This window comes from Bos javanicus, chromosome 17 (genome assembly GCF_032452875.1).
Source record: "Bos javanicus breed banteng chromosome 17, ARS-OSU_banteng_1.0, whole genome shotgun sequence".
Lineage (NCBI taxonomy): Eukaryota > Metazoa > Chordata > Mammalia > Artiodactyla > Bovidae > Bos > Bos javanicus.
Genome location: NC_083884.1, coordinates 29794809 through 29815145, shown reverse-complemented (window position 1 = coordinate 29815145; position 20337 = coordinate 29794809). Strand labels below are relative to the sequence as shown.

At 39.4% G+C, this 20337-nt stretch overlaps 1 long non-coding RNA gene across 1 annotated transcript in view; it reads left to right on the top strand.

The window, feature by feature from the left end:
* Window positions 1–2860: 2860 nt before the first annotated feature.
* Window positions 2861–20337, top strand: part of LOC133228615 (uncharacterized) — an 83458-nt gene continuing 65981 nt past the window's right edge. The window contains exon 1 of the long non-coding RNA XR_009730294.1: window positions 2861–3241. This is a non-coding gene — a long non-coding RNA (uncharacterized LOC133228615). The remainder of the gene's footprint in view (window positions 3242–20337) is intronic.

The following is a 20337-nucleotide window of genomic DNA, read 5'->3' as shown; positions in this document are numbered from 1 at the left end:
AAATATCCAGATAGGGAGAAACATGACCATCTCCCTTCATTGCAGACTTGCCTATTCTACGATTGCGTCTGTTCCTATGTTATCCCTCTAAGAATCTATTTTTAAATTTCTAGTTTTACTAGTCTGGACAGTGTGGTAATAGCTGGACTGACTTTTTTGTGTTTTAGTAAGTCTTTTTTTTTTTTTTTGGATCTTATGTGAGTACTTAGTAGTTACTGTCTCCAGCTTTGGGGCTTTAGCCAGAATTCTGAGACAATAGGAAATGTTCCATCTTGTTCTGTGGTACGTAGTGCATGGTTGAGCCCTGGTGTTTTTAGACCGTAATTCTTAGTCTCATTTGAAAATGTAAATACTACTTAAACTAGTTAATCCCAGCTTTCTGAGGACCTGGGCTCTACCATTAATTGAGTTGTCTGGTGAGAACTTTGGTTGGCAAACTGGTTATATGTTTGACTTGAGGTTTCTGGTGCTCTTCTACAAAGTGTAAAGATTTAGAGTAGCCACCATGGCATATTTGGGATCTTCAACATATATTTCTAGAAAATGAAAATCAGTAATCTATCCTATGATGTTTTCACCTTGAGCTTGGACTTCATTGAAATAAGCTGCATATGACAGGGACTTTATAGTAACAACATTGGAGAAGGGGGTGTGAATGCGAAAAACTCATGAGAAATCAGGTTAATGGCTACCACAGCCATTAAGAGCAAAGCTACTGGTTTCTAATAGCTTTAGCAAAATTCCACATCAAGAGGTTTCCCAAAGGTATCATGGAAGGCTTCGAGAGGCTTTGACAACTTCAAAATACATTGAGCTATATTGTAGACCCCTGACTATCACTCAAATGTTATTGAACCCTAGAATTTTGCACTCTGGCTTTGGAGGGAATGATGCTGAAGCTGAAACTCCAGTACTTTGGCCACCTCATGCGAAGAGCTGACTCATTGGAAAAGACTCTGATGCTGGGAGGGATTGGGGGCAGGAGGAGAAGGGGACGCCAGAGGATGAGATGGCTGGATGGCACCACTGACTCGATGGACTTGAGTGTGAGTGAACTCTGGGAGTTTGTGATGGACAGGGAGGCCTGGCGTGCTGCGATTCATGGGGTCGCAGAGTCGGACACGACTGAGCGACTGAACTGAACTGAAGTTTTCTAAACATAGATCTCTGAGAATGATGGTTTGAAGGGTCTATTATCCTCATGTTTTAATACTCCTTGTCACTCTACAGCCATATATTTATGCTATGCAGTCCTCTGGCCTTAATTGATTGGATTAGGGTGGACAACTTGACCCCTTCTAGGCTTGAGCTTTCTTTCACGAATTTGGAATTGGCTCCAAAAAAATATAAAGTCTGTACTTGTGGCTGAATCTTAAGTCTATAAACTCAGGCACTGTACATGGAGAAGCATAAAAGAGACAGGAAAAAAGAGACACTTTTTCTTGTCTCCTGAGGGTTTTCCAGTTTCCAGGGCACTAACAGCTCTCAGAGTTCTTCTAATGAATTTTCCTTTTAGAAAAATTACACAAGTTAATGTCTCTTCTTTAAAACCAAGGCAGCTTTGACTAGACAGAGAGCCCTCTAGTTTTATAGTATTACTTATAGTAATTTATGTGAATTCTATGAACATGATTTTACTTTTGTTTATGTTGTGAAAGGAGGGGGAGACGTGTAATAGAAAGAGGGTTACTGCATTGCTCAGGATTCTGAGTTGCAGACAACAGACTCCACTAGAGTTAGTCTAAGCAGAAATGATAAATTTAAGAGTATTAGTTCACAGCAATTTCTGAACAGAACCAGGCTTAGAGGCTACATGACAAAAACAAATCAGCCAAGTACAGCACATCCAGAAGAATTGCCCAGCTATACCATGGCATTATTCTTAGAGGCACCTGTGATGTTGAAGTCTGGGTGGCAGAAATGCTTCCAAAGCTACCCCCAAGTGAAAAGGGTTCCCAATCCCAATTCCAGCATGATTCTGACATGATCTACTTGGAGAAAGAATCAAACTCCACAGGCAAAGGGCTCAGTCCCATAAGACCACCCTTCACTTCAGATGCTAGTCACGTGTCTAGATTATTACCTGTGTTTCTGACCTAATGATTGTAAATCAAAGGTTTGCATGACCCCCTCTTTGGGTTTGATTAATCTGCCAGAACAGCCCATAGAACTCAGGGAAACCCGGTTACTCAGTAAAGTACCAATTTATTATAAAAAGATATTAAAAGATATGAATCAATAGCCAGCCAAAGAGATACATAGAGGAGATTCCAAAGAGGCTTCTGTCCTCTGGTATGGTGCCACAGCATGGCAGAGTCACTGATTCTCCAAGAAGGGTCAAAAACTATCCTTTTGAGTTTTTATGGAGACTTCATTGCATAATCATGATTGACTAAATCCTTGGCCAGAGGTGCCAGATTCAACCTCCTTTGCCTGGAAATCAATGGATAGGACTGAAAGTTCCAACCTTTTAATCATATGGTTGGTCCTCCTGACAACCAGCCTCCACCTTGGGGTGGGATCCAAAACTCACCTTCTCTGAAGCTTTTTTAGGAATTGGGGAAGAGGGACTAAATATCCCGTTGCTCTTATAGGTCAGGACATCACAAGGGTTTGGGAATCTGTGAGCCAGGAACTGTGGATGAAGACCAAATATATGAGAAATACATACACACACACACATATATATGTATACATTTGGTCATCTGAATGACCTAATATATGTATATATTTTCCTATGCATCAGTGTCACACCAGGAAAAGCCAAAGATTTTTTCCACTGTGTTTATTGGAGGAACCTGTCTGACTGAGGGTTTAGCCACTGCCTCAAATTACTTTCACCTCCAAATCAGTGGTTGCTTGTGAACCAAGAGTTCCAAGAGGACATAGAGGTTTTGATAAAACAGTGAATCTGAAGAGGCCTAGAAACAAGACAAGGAGGTCACAAAGGGTGGAGACCTCCAACCTGAGGCGGGAACCTCAGGATCCAGCAGTGGGTTCCAGCTTAACCCCCTTGACTAGCCACACCTTGATGGACACCAGCAGAGGGCACTCAAAGACTAAACAAGACCAAAAATACCAGCTAGCTGGAAGACCAGAGTTCCTCCTTTCAACTTCCGTCCCTCCCTGGAGGCCATCTTGGGAAGTAAGAGGGAGAGAAGAGCCCTCTTAAAGGATTTGTAAGAATCATCACTGAGAGGAGATTTAACTTTGAATTGATTGAATATTTACCTCAAAGAGAGTGAGTACAATAGAGATTTTTCTAAAAGCAGAAGAGACTGAGGTTTAAATTTTTTAAAAAATTCTCTCTCTAGCTACTGAGTGGGAATGGGGCCCTATAGCAAATTGAGATTCATAATAGAAAATGAGTTACATATTTTACACTTTTGAGTTGTAATGTTTACATCTCAACCTCCCTGAGTGCAAACTGGGAAAGCTGTACGCTCCCTTGGAGCGGCATCTGGTGGTGTTTTGGAAATGGCTGGGTGAGAGTCAGGAAGGGACAGTGGTAGTCCTTTCCTTTTTGTTGGAGCTGATGTTGACAGTACAAGGCATGCTAAGTTTCGGGTGGGCCAAGAGAAGACTAAGAGCCTGCTCAGCTGGTTGAAGAGACCAGCCAAAGCTGAGGGAGTGGAGGGTTGAGGTGGGGAGCAGACACACCTCCATATTGTCCTCCATGCAAAGGGCAGAAGAGGTGCCCTACTGGCCACTCATGACCACTCTCTTACGGCCTGAGTGAGCCAGCCACTAGGCGCTGCCAGTAACGGAGGCCTGCTGGGTAAAGAGACTAACGCATAAGACTGCAGGACTTCCCAGCTGCACTCTCAGCAGTGATGTCTACCAGGTGGCCAGGAACTAGCAGGCCACAGGGGCCCCTTCCCTATAGACATGAGGACATGACTGGGCAGTTACCCCAAAGAGAGAGACTATCTGGAAGAGGCTGCTTAAACCTGAGGTGAAGAGAGAAGATAATTTCAATGGCAAATTTAATTTTATTTCTCACAGTTTAGCACAGTGACTAAGAGCATGAGCTCTAGAGCCAAATGACCAGCTCTGTTTGCAAGCCGTGTGCCCTTGGGCAAATACCTTAAATCTCTGACCTTGGTTGCTCATCTGTTAAATGGGGATCCTAATAGCACCACCCCCTAGGATATGTGAGGATTAAATGGTTAATATATCTCATGTCCTTGGAAGAGTGCCTGGCACACAAAGCAACCAACAGTAAGGGTTTGCTATTATCATTGTCCTCCAGGATGATGATTCATGAGGAAGTTGAAATCCGTTAGAGAAACTTTAAAAATAAAGTTCCGTGTCTGCTCCATCTCATCTGTGGTGTGTAAATTTTGGAGCCCACCAGAGACAGATACTTGGCTCCAATAGAGTCACACCTACAATAGCAGCCCCTGGGGGTCGTTTGTCAATAGTCCTGCTTCATTCTGCAGACTAAGCAGTAGAAACACAGGCTGCAGGAGGCTGTCATCCGCCCCTCTTTAGAGCCATTTCTGTCTTTCAGCATTCAGGGCCATTTTCAGCCCAGGGGCAACAGGCTGCTCCCCTGCCTTGGTCTGACTGCCTGTTTTAGTTGTTGTTCTTTTATCTTCCACAACTGGGTGAAGATGCTCTCTGAATTTTTATAGCACTTCAGGACAAGGGAGGCTATTGTTACAAGAAGAACCTTTAAGTGTATTGTTCATTCCTTTGAACAGAGATTTGCTGTTATTTTTAAATTCTAAACCTTCGGGGCAGTGAGAGTTTTAAGAGAACAAACTTCAATGGGTAATGACACTGGCTCTGTATTATTATGAAGTGGGAGAACCCTGGTGTCAATTGCCGGTGGTAGAGTCTGGTATTTACAAAACGCAGGTCAGCCTACTGTCTTCCTTGGGTTGAGGCTAACTATGCACTCTGCTCCCTGGCAACACTCTCAGAAGGCCACCTATGGATTTATACAGGTATTTTCTTATTAAGGCATTGGTGAGGACAGCTGAGGGACCTAGTACGTAAGGACCACTTGCTGAGCACCTGCCAAATGCCAGCATCATACCAGACATTCTGCATTAGACGCTGTATTTATTAATGTCCTAGGGTACAAAGGTCTGATGACCACAAACTTGGTGATTTAAAACAATAAAAATCTTTCTTTCACAGTTCTGGAGCCTAGAAGTCTGAAATCAAGGTGTCTGTAGGGCCATCCTCCATCAAATGGAAGCTTTAAAAGCTGTAGTGGTGAATCCTTACTTGCTTCTTCTGATCTCAGCTTCTGGCCACATCACTCTAATCTCTGCTTCTGTGGTCACATTTCTTTTTCCCATCTCTGTGTCTTCTCTCCTGTCTCTTATAAGGATACTTATCACTGGATTATCTTTATGGGTCCTTATCATAGGTGGTCCAGGAAGATCTAAGATTCTTTATTTAAATACATCTGCATAGACCCTTTTTAAAAATAAGGTCACACTCACAGGTTCTGGGGATTAGGGCTTGAATATATAATTTGGGGGGGAGGGATCATTAATCCACTACAATACCTCTGAGATGCTTGGCATTATATTCTGAAAACATGTATCATTATCTCAAAACTCAACTTTTTTTTAAAACTCAAGTTTTAAATTGCTCAGCATGATATTCTCTGTGAGTGACAGAGCTGATTTTAAAGCACAAGTGTCTGATTTCAAAGCAGTTGTTCTTTCTACTATATCATGCTAAAAATAACCATAATAATAAATAATTATAGCTGATGTTTATCAACTATCTACTATGTATCAGGCAGGCTAGAAGTATGAGAAATGTTTTTTTTCTAAACTTTATGACATCTAAAAATTAGGTCTTCTTAGTCACAATTTATAGATAAGGAAACCGAGGCTCAGATGAGTTCAAAAGGGTCCAGGTCATATATCTAATAAGTGCTTAAGCTGAAATTTGGAATCAAAGACAAAGCAAGTCAAATGCTGCTGGAGAAATCTTCAAAGCCTGAGGAAACTTACAGATAGTAGCAGCATGACTTTTGGTAGATGAAGGATTGGCTAAGTCTCTTAGAAAGGCATTAAAATTACTGAAACCTTAGGATCAGCTTAACACTACCTGATACAGTGTGGTTTGGGCATTTTTCATACTGTGAGTGAGGCAGAGATTTAAGGCATTTTCTTCTTTTTCCAGCCCTTGAGCCTGTCTTGTTTGTCAGGTTCTGTCCATGCTTTGACTTTGCCCAGTTAGAGAACTGCCTTTAACTATTTAGAAAGGAAAATAACTTCATTCGAAAAGCACCTTATGACATTAGCCCTCTTGTTTGGAATCGTAAGGAAAATAAGGAAAAATCGTAAGGAAAAAAAGCACCATTTCAGAGCTCTGTCTCATTTAGTTCTTAGAACAGTCCCTGAGGTTGGCAGGTAAGTATCATTATCAGCGTTCTGAAGTCGAGGAGACTGTTTCAAAGTGGGTTGTTACTGGTTTTTTTACACAGAGGCAGAAGCCACTTGAGGCCGGAATGTGTGACCGCAATTCTAATTCCTTTTTGAGTGTACCACGCCTGTTTTCGATTAGGGGAAGAAAGGGAAAAAAAAAAAGAAAACAATAAAGATAAATTTGGCTAGCACCAGCTTTTGGTAGGGTAAGAAAAAAAAAAAAGTAGGAAAAAGTTCTCCTTTCCCTTTTCAGTCTTGAGGGTAAACTATTGCATTTCAGCACTGGTACTCAAAAGTGATTTGTAGCTGAGAATTTTTTCTTAAGGGCAGAGGATTCTTTGCGACCTTATTTTCCTTACGATTCCAAACAAGAGGGCTAAATGTGCTCCATTATGTCCAGATTGGTGTTTATAGTCCCATCCTCAGATGATAAATGTTACTTTATCAAGTATTACGTAGTTCTAATTCCCTTTTCCAAAGATGAGCTGTACGTGCCAAAATTTTATGATGACAGGTCATAGAATTGGAATGAAAGAAATGTGATACTCAAATCCTACTAACTTAGATAATAGACAGAGATATCTTTTAAGCTAATGGTTTTTGGTTCTTAAGGCTTCATACTTGAAAGTGAGGTGATTTCCTAATGTTCAAAGGGAAGCATTTAGCCCAAGGAGCATGATTGCCACTGTAAGAATTATTTCTTAACTGTGGTGTAAATGCTTCTTCTTTTCTCTTGAATTGTTATTTCCAACACCAAGGCCATGCATCATCTTAAATAACTGCCCATTTCTAGGATCTTCAGCTACTCAACAACCATCTCCCATTTGCTCCCCCTTCCGACACACTCTCTGGCTGAGACTGACCAGAGGCCTTAGAAGCCCTCTTAACTCCTCACCTCTCAACTGCAGACATACACCCACCCCAACCAGCACTCACCTAGAGTTTTTGGCTCTTCCTGTTATTTCCACACTTGGATGAAACACCACACACCAGGTTGTGGGGTCTAGCACCCCTAATAGTTGGGGAGGTCACTTGATGTAACTTGGAAATGTGGGAGTAAATTCCCAGTGGGGCAAATTTTGACCAAGGAGAACCAGGCAATGGGAAGTAGCTGGGAAGATAAACTCCCTCTCTTTTGTCCTTCCCAGAGAGTATTAGAGGCATGTTTTCTCCTTGTACCTCATTTAAAGAGGTCTCACATGGTGAAGGTCAGAACTGCCGCGTGACTCGCTGTGCCTCTAAATGGTTTTTCACAAAGCAGAAGCCAGTCTGTCAGGCACCACTTTGCATGGCTTCAAATTCTTCCCTTCATTCCTTTTTCCTTAGCCTTGCTAGCCAGGGTGTATACTTCCCAAATAATGCATCAGCCCTCTAAATCCTTGCTTCAGGCTATTTTTTTTTCCCCAGAGAATCTAGGCTATTTCTTATTGGATTGTTGTAAAAGAGATCCAAGAATCAGTATTCTCACTTCCGGGCACTCCCCTTCCCATGTCTGTCCAACACACCTCGTAAGCATATGTTAAATGTGGCATTCTCCTTTTGTGGGCCCCATTGTTTGTAAAATAGAGCCCACATTCCATCATCTGCCGTTAAAAGCCCTATAGATTTGCTCTCAAACTAATTTTCCAACTTGATTTTCCACGATTTTTCATTTATACACACTGTTCTCTGGCCAAACTGAACTACTTGAAACTGTTCTATTATCCCATATTTTCTGATCTCCATGCTCTTAATCATGCTGTTCTCTCAATCTATAATGTCCACAATTATGTCTCCTTTCCACATGCTTAAATTCTGTCCATCAAGGGCAAGTTCAAATGCCACCTTCTTCTCAGATTAATCGTAAATTCCCTCCCTTCCACTGTTAACCCATAAAATCCAATAATCTCTCTTTTCTGAGCCCCCAAACCATCTTGTCTGTATTTCTTTGTGGTATTTACTACTTTTTAACTAATCTGTAAGATTTTGTTATATTCATTCTCTCCAGTTAGAGCACAGGCACCTTGAGGGCACGTCCTGATTCATGTACCTTTGTTTTCCTGACACTTAGCATGGCTACTTGTGCATAATTGGTGCTTAAGAAAATTTCATGAAATGAATACAGAGTCCATTCATTACAGAAAAGCCCAAGATTATGCAAAAACTGATTAAATATTTCTTAAGCTCTAGATCCTTGGTTTTTCAGGGATATACAGGAAAAAAAAAATGGCCACAGGGATGCTTCTATTTGTAAGTCGAAAGGTCAAGAGATATTAATAGTGAGAATGCCATGGCTTCCTGCCTGGGGCCATCAAACAGAACATGCCATAGCATTTTGCTGACCTTGGACAGTTGGCTAAGACGCAGGTCCAAATGATCTAGCTTCTTAAGACATGAGTAATCTACAGGCTTCTGAATATTCTTCCTGATAATGGAGTAAAATTTTGATTAAAAAAATTCCAACCTGAGTGTATTTTTACAGTGCTTTTACAGCATTTTAAAGTCTAACAGGTCAAAGTCCATATAATTTTGAGGAAATTTATAAACTAAATATACTATTTGTAGTCATTCCATACTAATCATTTCTAAGATAAATTAAATCTTCATAGGAAGAGTAGGCAAAAATCATTGGCTGAGTATTTTTCTGGTATGAAATGATAAACTATGAAATTCAAATGTATTTGGGAAATTAAATTATATACATATTAACAGTGAACTTATGTAGAAACTCTTACACAGAAATTCAATAGTATCGAGAAGGTAAATAAATAGCACTATTGGGCATTATTAGTTTCCAGTTTATATTAAAACTATCATGTTTATATGACTGATATATATTTAGACATGTTATATACATATATATTGGAGAAGGCAATGGCACCCCACTCCAGTATTCTTGCCTGGAAAATCCCATGGACGGAAGAGCCTGGTAGGCTTCAGACCATGGGCTCGAGAAGAGTCAGACACGACTGAGTGACTTCAATTTCACTTTCACTTTTCCCTTTCATGCATTGGAGAAGGAAATGGCAACCCACTCCAGTGTTCTTGCCTGGAGAATCCCAGGGATGGGGGAGCCTGGTGGGCCGCCTTCTATGGGGTCGCACAGAGTCGGACACGACTGAAGTGACTTAGCAGCAGCAGCAGCAGCATACATATATATTGGATTATATTTGAGATTAGGAAAACTTGTTAAAATAGAAATAAATTCTAATTAACAAATTAATGTGAATGGAAAATTATTCTTTTGCATACTCCATATGTAAAAGGGTATAATTGTGTAGTCATTCATAGTTTTTGTTGGTATAAATAGACTTCATAAAATCAGTAGAAGCAAGCAAATATAAATTGGTCAGCAAGACACTTGGAAAAATACTTAACAATGAATAGCAAGAGATGATCAAGTTTTTCATTCTTATTAACACAAGAGAGGAAAGAAATGAGTTGAGTTGAGATAGTAGCAGATCAAATTGAAACAGCTGGGTTAGGGATGAAAGAGGATGCAATGAACCTATGTACTCTGGAGTTTTTTGGGCAGATCTGTCTGTGGTTTCTCTCTTTGGACCATCATGACTAACATAAGTGAGCCAGCTGTTTGTGGATCCAGGTCGCCTCAGTGGTCCTACTTATAGGTATCATTTGTTGGCCTGAGAGACAACGGATCTCATACTTTTCAAGGCTTGTATTGGCTGATTCCCATTCAGGAATCACCGTGATAACGTGCTGCCCCAGCGATTCTCCTTGCTCCTAATCCCTACTAAAAATCCATGTTTTCTCCCAGAAGAATCAGCAACAGCTTAATCTAGGTGACTACAGTCTGGGGCCAGGCTCATAAGGCCCAGTTCAGATTAATGCCCCATATAAATAAAAGGATATACTTTTTGCTGGCGTGATTTTAAGAACTTGTGTTTTATAGCTTCCTCTTAAAATGGTCAAAACTTTTAAAGAAGATAATTCTTTTCTTATTAACTATATACTCAGCTAGTTTTCCCAAATTAGTATTCCTAGCATTATTGCCAGTGCCCCGTTCCCCCCAAAATTCAGACACCACAGTATTTGAATCATTTTTAGTGCTTCCTTGTAATGCTTTTTTCTGCCTCCCTGTTGGTGACTCTCTTAGGTTTTCTGCTGTGTTTACCATACAACCAAATCACTAAAGTACGTTTACTCTGTGTGAGATGTCAGCAAAGAAAAACTTGCTGGGGACAGAATAAGTACAAAAGAAGAAATAGCCATTCTTCCACCCTAACAAAGGAACAAAAACAAAAACTCTGGGTTTTGTTTTTGTTTTTTGAGTTGTAATTGGTTTTCAATGTTGTGTTAGATTCTAGTGTACAGCAAACTGATTCAGTTATATATATGTATATATATGTATATGCACACACATACATATATATACACATATTTTTTCATCTTTTTTAATGTAACTTTTATTTTCTATTGGAGTATAGTTGATTTACAGTGTTGTTACTTTCAGTGTACAGCAAAGTGATTCAGTTATATGTATACATATATCCATTCTTTTTCAGATTCTTTCCCCATATAAGTTATTATAGAATATTAAGTAGAGTTCCCTATGCTATACAGTGAGTCCTTGTTGATTATATATTTTATATAATCTTTTTCATATTCTTTTCCTTTATGGTTTATTGCAGAATATTGAATATAGTTTCCTATGCTACACAGTAGGACCTTGTTTATTTTATATATAGTAGTTTGTATCTGTAGAGAAGGCAATGGCACCCCACTCCAGTACTCTTGCCTGGAAAATCCCATGGATGGAGGAGCCTGGTGAGCTGCAGTCCATGGGGTTGCTAAGAATTGGACACAACTGAGCGACTTGACTTTCACTTTTTACTTTCATGCATTGGAGAAGGAAATGGCAACCCACTCCAGTGTTCTTGCCTGGAGAATCCCAGGGACGGGGGAGCCTGGTGGGCTGCCGTCTATGGGGTCGCACAGAGTCGGACACAACTGAAGTGACTTAGCAGCAGCAGTTTGTATCTGGGCTTCCCTGGTGGCTTAGTAGGTAAAGAGTCTGCCTGCAACGTGGGAGACCTGGGTTTGATCCCTGGGTTGGGAAGATCCCTTGGAGGAGGGTATGGCAACCCACTCCAATATTCTTGCCTGGAGAATCCCCATGAATAGAGGAGCCTAGTGGGCTATAGTCCATGGGGTCACAAAGAGTTGGATGAGACTGAGCAACTATCTACTAATTCCAGACTCCTAATTTATCCATCCTCCACCCTCTTTTCCCTTTGGTGACCATAAGTTTGTTTTATATGTCCGTGAGTTTACTTCTGTTTTGTAAATATTTCATTTGTATCATATTTTAGATTCTACATATAAGTGATAAAATATTTATCTTTCTCTTTCTGACTTACTTTACTTAGTATGATAATCTCTAAATCCATTCATGTTGCTGCAAGTATTATCTCATTCTTTTTATGACTGAGTACTATTCCATTATATGTATATACCACATCTTCTTTATTCATCTGTTGATGGATACTTAGGTTGCTTATATGTCTTGGCTGTTGTAAATAATGCTGCTGTGAACATTGGAATGCATATATCTTTTCAAATTAGAGTTTTCTCCAGATATATGCACAGGAGTGGGATTGCTGGATTATATGGCAACTCTAGTTTCTAAAGGAACCTCCATACTGTTCTCCATAGTGCCTGTACCAATTTATATTCCCATCAACAATGTAGGGAGGTTCCCTTTTCTCCACATTGTCTCCAGCCTTATTTGTAGACTGTTTAATTATGGCCATTCTGACCACTGTGAGGTGGTATCTCATTGTACTTTTGATTTGCATTTCTTCAGTAATTAGCTTCCCTGGTGGCTCAGATGGTAAAGAATCTGCCTGCAATGCAGGAGACCTGGGTTTGATACCTGGGTTGGGAAGATCCCCTGGAGAAGGAAATGGCAACCCACTCAAGTATTTTTGCCTGGAGAATGTCCATGGATTATAGCCTGGTGGGCTATAATCCTTAGAGTCACAAAGAGTTGACACGACTGAGTGACTAAGCACATACACAATAATTAGCAAAGTTGAACATCTATTTATGTGACTATTGGTTATCTGTATATCTTCTTTGGAGAAATGTTTATTTAGGTGTTCTGCACATTTAAAAAATTTTTTTGTCACTTTATTTTTTAATTGAAGGATAATTACTTTGCAGAATTTTGTTGTTTTCTGTCAAACATCAACAAGCATCAGCCATAGGTTGATTCTTGAATGGGTTGTTCTGGTTTTTTGTTTTTGTTATTAAGTTGTATGAGCTGTTTGTATATATTGGAAATTTAGCCCTTGTCAGTCACATCATTTGCAGATATTCTCTCCCAATGCATAGGTTGTCTTTTCATTTTGTTTATAATTTCCTTTGCTGTGCCAAAAGTCTATAATTTTGATTAGGTTCCAATTGTTTATTTTTGCTTTTATTTCTGTTACCTTGGGAGACTGAGCTAAGAGAACATTGCTATGATTTATGTCAGAGAATGTTTTTCCTATGTTCTCTTGCAGGAGTTTTATGGTCTTATATTTAAGTCTTTAAGTCATTTTAATTTTATTTTTGTGTAGGGTTGATGGAGTGATCTAACTTAATTGATTTGTATGTCCTGCTTTCCCAATACCACTTCCTGAAGAAATTGTTTTTTTCTCCATTGTATATTCTTGCTTCCTTTGTTGTAGGTTAATTGATTGTAGGTTTATTTCTGGATTCTTTATTCTTTTCCACTGATCCATATGTCTGCCTTGGCCAATACCATGATGTTTTGATTATTATAGCTTTGTAGTATTGTCTGAAGTCTGAGAGTGTTACACCTCCAGTTTTGTTCTTTTTCCTAAGTATTGCTTTGGCAACTCTGAGTCTTTTATGGTTCTATATAAATTTTAGTATTATTTGTTCTAGTTCTGTGGAAAATGCCATGGGTAATTTGAGAGGGATTGTGTTAAATCTGTATATTGCTTTGGGTAGTATGGCCACTTTAAATTATTCCAATTCAAGAACATGGTATATTGTTCTACTTCTTTGAATCATCTGCCATTTCCCTTACTAGTGTTTTGTAGTTCTTGGTATATAGATCTTTTATCTCCCTGGTCAGGTTTATTCTTAAGTATTTAATTATTTGGTGCAATTTTAAGAGATATTTAATGCAATCAATTTCTGTGTGTTAATTTTGTATCCCACTACCTTGCTGATTTCATTTATCAGTTCTAGTAATTTTTGTGTGGAGTTTTATAAAAAGTATTTATATGTTTTATTCATTGTCTATGCTGGGTCTTTGTTGCTATGCACAAACTTTCTCTATTTTCAGCAAGTGAGCAACTTTCTCTAGTTGCAGTTCATGGGGTTATCATTGTGGTGGCTTCTCTTGCAGACAACACAGACTCTGGGGCATGAGGGCTCAGTAGTTGTGGCACACAGGCTTAGTTGCCCTGCAGCATGTGGGAGCTTCCTAGACCAGGAATCAAACTGGTGTCCTCTGCACTGCAAGGCAAATTCTTAACCACTGGACCACGAGGGAAGCCCTATGTGGATTTTTTAGGGTTTTCTAGGTAGAGTCATCTAGTCATCGTGTCATCTGCATATGATGACAGTTTTACCTCTTTCCTTCTGATCTAGATGCCTTTTACTTTTTCCTTGTCTCATCGCTGTGACTAGGACTTCTAATACTATGTTGAATACAAGTGGTGAGAGTAGGCATCCTTGTCTTGTTCCAGATCTCAGTGAGAAGGCTTTCAGCTTTTCACCATTGAGTAATATGTTGGCTGTGGTTTTTTCATAAATAGATTTTACCATGTTGAGATATGGTCCCTCTGTACCCACTTTAGTGAGAATTTTTATCATGAATGAATATTGAATTTTATCAAATCCTTTCCTGCATCTATTGATGATCATGTGATTTTTGTCTTTTCTTTTGTTGATGTGGTATATCACATTGAATAATTTGCATATGTTGAACCATCCTTTATGACCCTGGGATGAATCCAACTTGATCATAGTATATGAACTTTTTTATGTGTTATTGGATTCAGTTTGCCTGTTGAGAAGTTTTGCATCTATATTCATCAAAGAAATTGGCCTGTAATTTTCTTTTTCATTAGTCTGGTTTAGGTATCAGGATGATGGAGGCTTCATAGAATGACTTCTGGAGTGTTCCCTCCTCTTCAGTCTTTTGAAAGAGTTGGAGAAGAGTTGGTATAAATTCTGCTTTGTGTTTGGTAAAATTCCCCAGTGAAGTCATCTGGTCCTGGACTTTTGTTTGCAGGGAGTTTTTAAAATTACAGATTCTACTTCACTTCTAGTGATTGGTCTGTTCAAATTATCTATTGCTTCTTGATTCAGGAGAACTAATCTTGTGAGTTTGACTTCTTATGACTCTATTAAAATTCCAAAATATTCTTTATGCATTAAGTAGGGACAATGTAAAGCTCAAAATTAGATCGAAGACTAAGGGTTCTAAGAAGTAAACACAAAGATTATAAGATATTGTTTAAAAGAGTTAAAGAATTTGGGACTTCCCAGGTGGCACCAGTGGTAAAGAACCCATCTGCCAATGTAAGAGACGTAAGAGATGCAGGTTTGATTCCTGGGTTGGGAAGATCCCCAGTAGGAGGGCTTGGCCACTCTCTTCAGTGTTCTTGCTGAAGAATCCCATGGACAGAGGAGCCTGGCGGGCTACAGTCCATAGGGTTGCAAAGAATTGGATACAACTGAAGTGATTTAGCACAAAGAATTGTTGGGAGCAGTAGTTAGGAAATTTTGATAAATTTCCATGGATTCTAATGTTTTGGTTGTGTTTGTTTTATCAACCATAGACCCTTTGTAGCAGAAAAATTCAGGTCAGAAAGCATACTCCACACACAAAACCCTCAGTGTAATAAGTCTGCATCATTCCCAGAGGAGTGAGGCTGGCTGAGAACCTCTCCACTTGGCCAGTTTGAACCTGGTATCCATGTTATTGAGAAAGTGTAGTCTCTTAAGTACTTTTCATAGAGTGACTGTTCTATTATGTTTATGAGTTGTTTTTTTTTTTTTTTTTTTTACTATTGGTTTAAAAATTTTTTTTTTTAATTAAAAATTATCACACTTGGGACTGCCCTGGTGGTCCAGTGGCTAAGACTTTGGGCTCCCAATACTGGGGGCCTGGATCTAATCCCTAGTTGGAGAAGTAGATCCCACATGTCACAGCTGGGAGTTTACATACCTCAACTAAAGATCCTGCATGCCAGAACGAAGATCGAAGAGCCTGTATACTGCAGCTAAGACCCCACACAGCTGAATAAATCATTTATTTAATATTTATTTTTATTTATCACATAGTGAAATTTACTTTTTAAATACATGTATACTTGTGTAACCACTACTACCCATAATGTACATAATAGTTTATATGAGATGTTTTTATTATATATGCACTTTAGTTTTGGATTCAAGTAGTCAGTGAATATCCAAATCAATGTGCTCCACAGAGTTTGGTCCCCTAGAGAACAGTAAAAGTTAAATATTTAACAATAATAATAGTGCTAATTTCAAAGAGTATTTAAAGTTTAATGTTTGATTCTTGGTACGCTCTAGGATGCTTGACTCCAAATACCTGCCCAATGTTAGTTACATGGGCAGCCCATGCTTATCCTTTGATTGTAATGCCTGTAGCTCTTTGAGAAACACTTTCTTTGAAATCTCTTTTAATCTTCACAACAACCTTGTATGTTATATATCTTGGGTTGGCCAAAAGTTTCATTTGTTTTTTTTTTTTGTAAGATGGCTCTAATAGCACTTAGTTGTCTTTAACTTCATTCAAAAAATTTTGTTAGATTATATTGTGACAACTGTCATATCAGTGTGCATTTTTAAAAAAACTTATCAAAATTGATGAATTTGTGTGTAGCCATTTTAATTTTGAAAGTGGAAGAAAACATTTTCAGCATATTACGCTTTATTATTTCAAGGAAGTTCAAAACACAGCTGAAACACAAAGGTTTGTGCAGTGTATGAAGAAGGTGCCATGACTGATCAGACAAGTCAAAAGTAGTTTGCAAAGTTTTGTGCTGGAGATTTCTTGCTGGATGATGCTCCATGGTCTGGCAGACCAATAAAGTTAATAGTGATCAAATTGAGACATTGAGAACAATCAACATCATATGACACGGGAGATAGCTGACATACTCAAAATATCCAAGCATTGAAAATCATTTGCAACAGCTTAGTTATGTTAATTGCTTTGATGTTTAGATTCCATGTAAGTTTGGTGGTGGGGGTGGGATGGAGGTGTACCTTCTTGATGGTAAGATGTTCTGTTTTAAACCAAATTGTAAAGTGGATACTTTATAATAATGTGGAATGGAAGAGATTGTGGGGCAAGCGAAGTGAACCATACCAGCCACACCAAAGAAGGTGATGTTGTATATATGGTGGGATTGGAAGGGAGTTGTCTATAATGAGCTCCTTCAGGAAAACCAAATGATTAATTCCAACACGTACTGTTCCCAATTAGACCACCTGAAAGCAGCAGTCAACAAAAAGCATCAGAATTAGTCAACAGAAAACACATAATCGTCTTAAGAATAATACAAGACCACATGTTTCTTTGATGGCTAGACAAAAACTGCCATAACTACAATGTGGAACAGCCAAAGAAATAATAATAATAAAGACAATAGAGGAGTGGGAGTATAATTAGAGGAAAACCACATAGTAGATTTTTACTGCTAGTTTTATTTTTATTAAAAAAGGTAAAAATGAAGTTGCTCAGTCATGTCCAACTCTTTGGGATCCCATGGACTGTAGTCTACCAGGCTTATCTATCCATGGGATTTTCCAGGCAAGAGTACTGGAGTGGGTTGCCATTTCCTTCTCCAGGGGATCTTCCTGACCTAGGGATTGAACCCAGGTCTCCTGCATTGCAGGCAGACGCTTTACCTTCTGAGCCACCAGGGAAGAAAAAGGTAAATATTTAAAACTATTTACAGTCATGTGAAGCTGATATCATGATTTCAATGCAGTGTTTAAAAGAAGTCTCAGGAATCTCTGCCAGTTTTAACCAACAGGACAGTTTCCATTGGTTTCTTATGTTTTTCAGTCTTGAGGACTCCATACCAGGCTCCCCACCACCACCCTCCTAGTTGAGGAGTCTAAGAATAATGGAATGGAGTATGCTGACTTAATTTAATTCTTAAAAGTAATCCTGAAGGTCTGGAGCACTAAAGCTTTCTAGCAGAACATGTCATAGTATCGAAATTTCTCTACAAAGTTTAGATAAATTAGAGGAATTGGGAAGAAGAAGTTCAAGAGTATGCAATTAACTTTTGTTATTCAAGTTCAGAATAAGCTGCTTAAATACTTTTTATTATTGGAAATTCAGTTTGTACTTATCTGTAAACAAGTAATGCCAGGGTCTGCCAGGGACATTGATGGTAATAGACTGTTTACTTTCTAGAGAGGATCCTTTTTCCTCCACCCCACCACCCCCCCCAAAAATGCTGAATAAAGAAAATCACAAATTTATATCAGTCTGGGCAGTTGAGTTATGAGTTAGTTACATCAAGGCTAGCAAAAGTGGCCAATGCCTAAATAGTGCCATTGTTATGAGTAGTGGGAAAGCACAAGGACTGTAAGAAACAGAGGCAGCCCCAAGAAGGGTGACGTGCAGATAAAGTCCCTACAGCAGCCATGAGAATGACCTCCAGGGAATCTTGACCCTTCCTCCCCATCTTCAGCCTCCTAACCCCTGGCTTTCCGTAACTCTCCAAGTACAATCAAGTAGGGTGTAAAACAGGTCTATCAGAAAACACTGATGTGTTTTAAGCTCCTAAGAAAATTTCAAGGAGAAGCAAACTAATAAAAATATGAAGGCCCTTGGATTCTAGGCTATAAGGTGATCCTGAATTGGGTGAAAACCTAATTCACAAAAGTCTCAGCTCCTGTCACAGGGGCATTTTAACTTGGAATGTGCAAGCGCCTGAACATCCACTTTCTCCATCCTTTGTGGACAACACTCCCCAGTCCCAGACCAGACCCATCACTGTGATATTTTAGGAGAGTTATCTAAAAGCCTGAGAAAAAGAAGTCATGCTTCCTCACCAGAAAGGTTACAGGCCATCTCAAGTGAACCCTGATGAGAAGAACATATAGCCTTGGGCTTATGGGCTGTATAAAAGGCCAGAGTTATTACAGGGTGGAGGTTTAAAAGTGCATCTTAAAAAACAGCAAATGCATTCCATCTGGGGGTTGATTTTAATGTTTGGGTGGGCATTAGTACTATGTATTAGATATAATCTAAAACAAAAACACTTTCTTCTTTAATATGCCACATTTGACATCTAATGTTTTTCTGTCTCTGGGAACTGGATTGTGGGTTTTACAAAGTCTCTGTGCAAAGCCCATGCCTGCCAGCTACCCCTAGCGTGACTCTAGTACTCTACTGTCTGGCTACGTCAGCATCACAGGAAGAATGCCCTGGCATTCAAACCATTCCGGTAAAGAAGATCTTGGAAATCAGCTAGCCACTGAAGGGGAAGCAGTTAAAATCACTAACTTGTTTTCGTCCAACATTTCCTTTGTCCTCAATTGGTCTAAAAAGAGCTTTTAAACATTCACATGGGAACAGTTTGCAAATGGCCAGTGTGCTGGTGGTAGTTATCAATCTGAGTCCTGTTTCCCAGTCTGGAGAAGCCCATGTGTGCAGTCGCCTTTCTGAAGGCTCACTTCCTGCAGAGGTGTTGACAGGGAAGAGGCGAAAAGGACAATAACGTGACCTCCTTTCACCAGGAAGCCTCAGATCACTTCCCTTTGTCTCTGTGCTCCTTTGTGAGATTTTGATCCAATCTGCTATAGTGAGAAGAAACTCTCAACATTATTTAAAAAAAAAAAAAAAACCCACCCCAACTTTCATTTTCCTCCTAAGAAATAGAATTTTATTTCTGGATGATGAGGGCTTTGGAAGGCCTTGGCATGGTATATGAGTGATCCTTTCACAGCTGTGGAACATCAGTGGACTACATATCCAGAGTATAGAAGTAGCTCTTAAAATATCAACCAAACGAAGAGTTGAGAGAGAGAAGTATGTCTTTAAGGAGCTATGTGAATGTTACTGAATCCTTCAAATGATGGTATAACCCTCTGTGATAAAGCAACAGTCTCCATGGGCTGTATTTATAGAGAACTGACTTCATGGAGACAGCACAGAGGTCCCTAGGGATGCAGGACCCCTCGTTAGCCATTATCTATTATTAGTCTTTTTCTACACACACTATCTACTATTTCTGCAGTGCCCTGGATTCTCAGCAGAAATGCTCTAAGAATGTCTGTGTCTTCATCTCCTGCCTGGCATCACCCAGCAGTACAGGAGAATGGTGACCAGAGGGTAACTGAACTCTTGGAGAAAGGGGCCATGGGCATAGAGGTAACAAGTTGGTGGGGTGACTCTTCCCTTGGTGATAGGGAAGAAGAACTCTGAAATCCCAAAGTGCTTTCTGACATTTGCCACCCACATAAATTAATGAGTTAGTTATTAAGGGCCTTTCTGTTTAATTAGAAATCAAACCAAAGACCCTGGTGTCATAATTTATTCTCCTGCAAAATGATGTGACCTGGAGGTTCCAGCTGTAACCACAGAAAAATTGGAAGTTGGTAAATGACTCTCCAACTGAAAACTCCAAAGACGTAGAAAGGGCAGAGGGAAGAAAATGTACAATTAATAAACAGGATGAGGCAAGTGGGCAAGCCTTCACCTATGATGTCACCTGCTTGTATATGATGAAATATTACATAGCCAGTTTTGGAATACTATTTATCATGGGACCCCATTTTTCATTACTTCAACAATGAGAGATACTAAATTAATGTCACATTATTTTTAATAGTTAAAAGCTCTGTTCTGTCTGTTGTAATCCACAGATGAGGGAAGTACATGATATGGCCGTACTATGATTTCCTCAGCTACTGCTCTGTC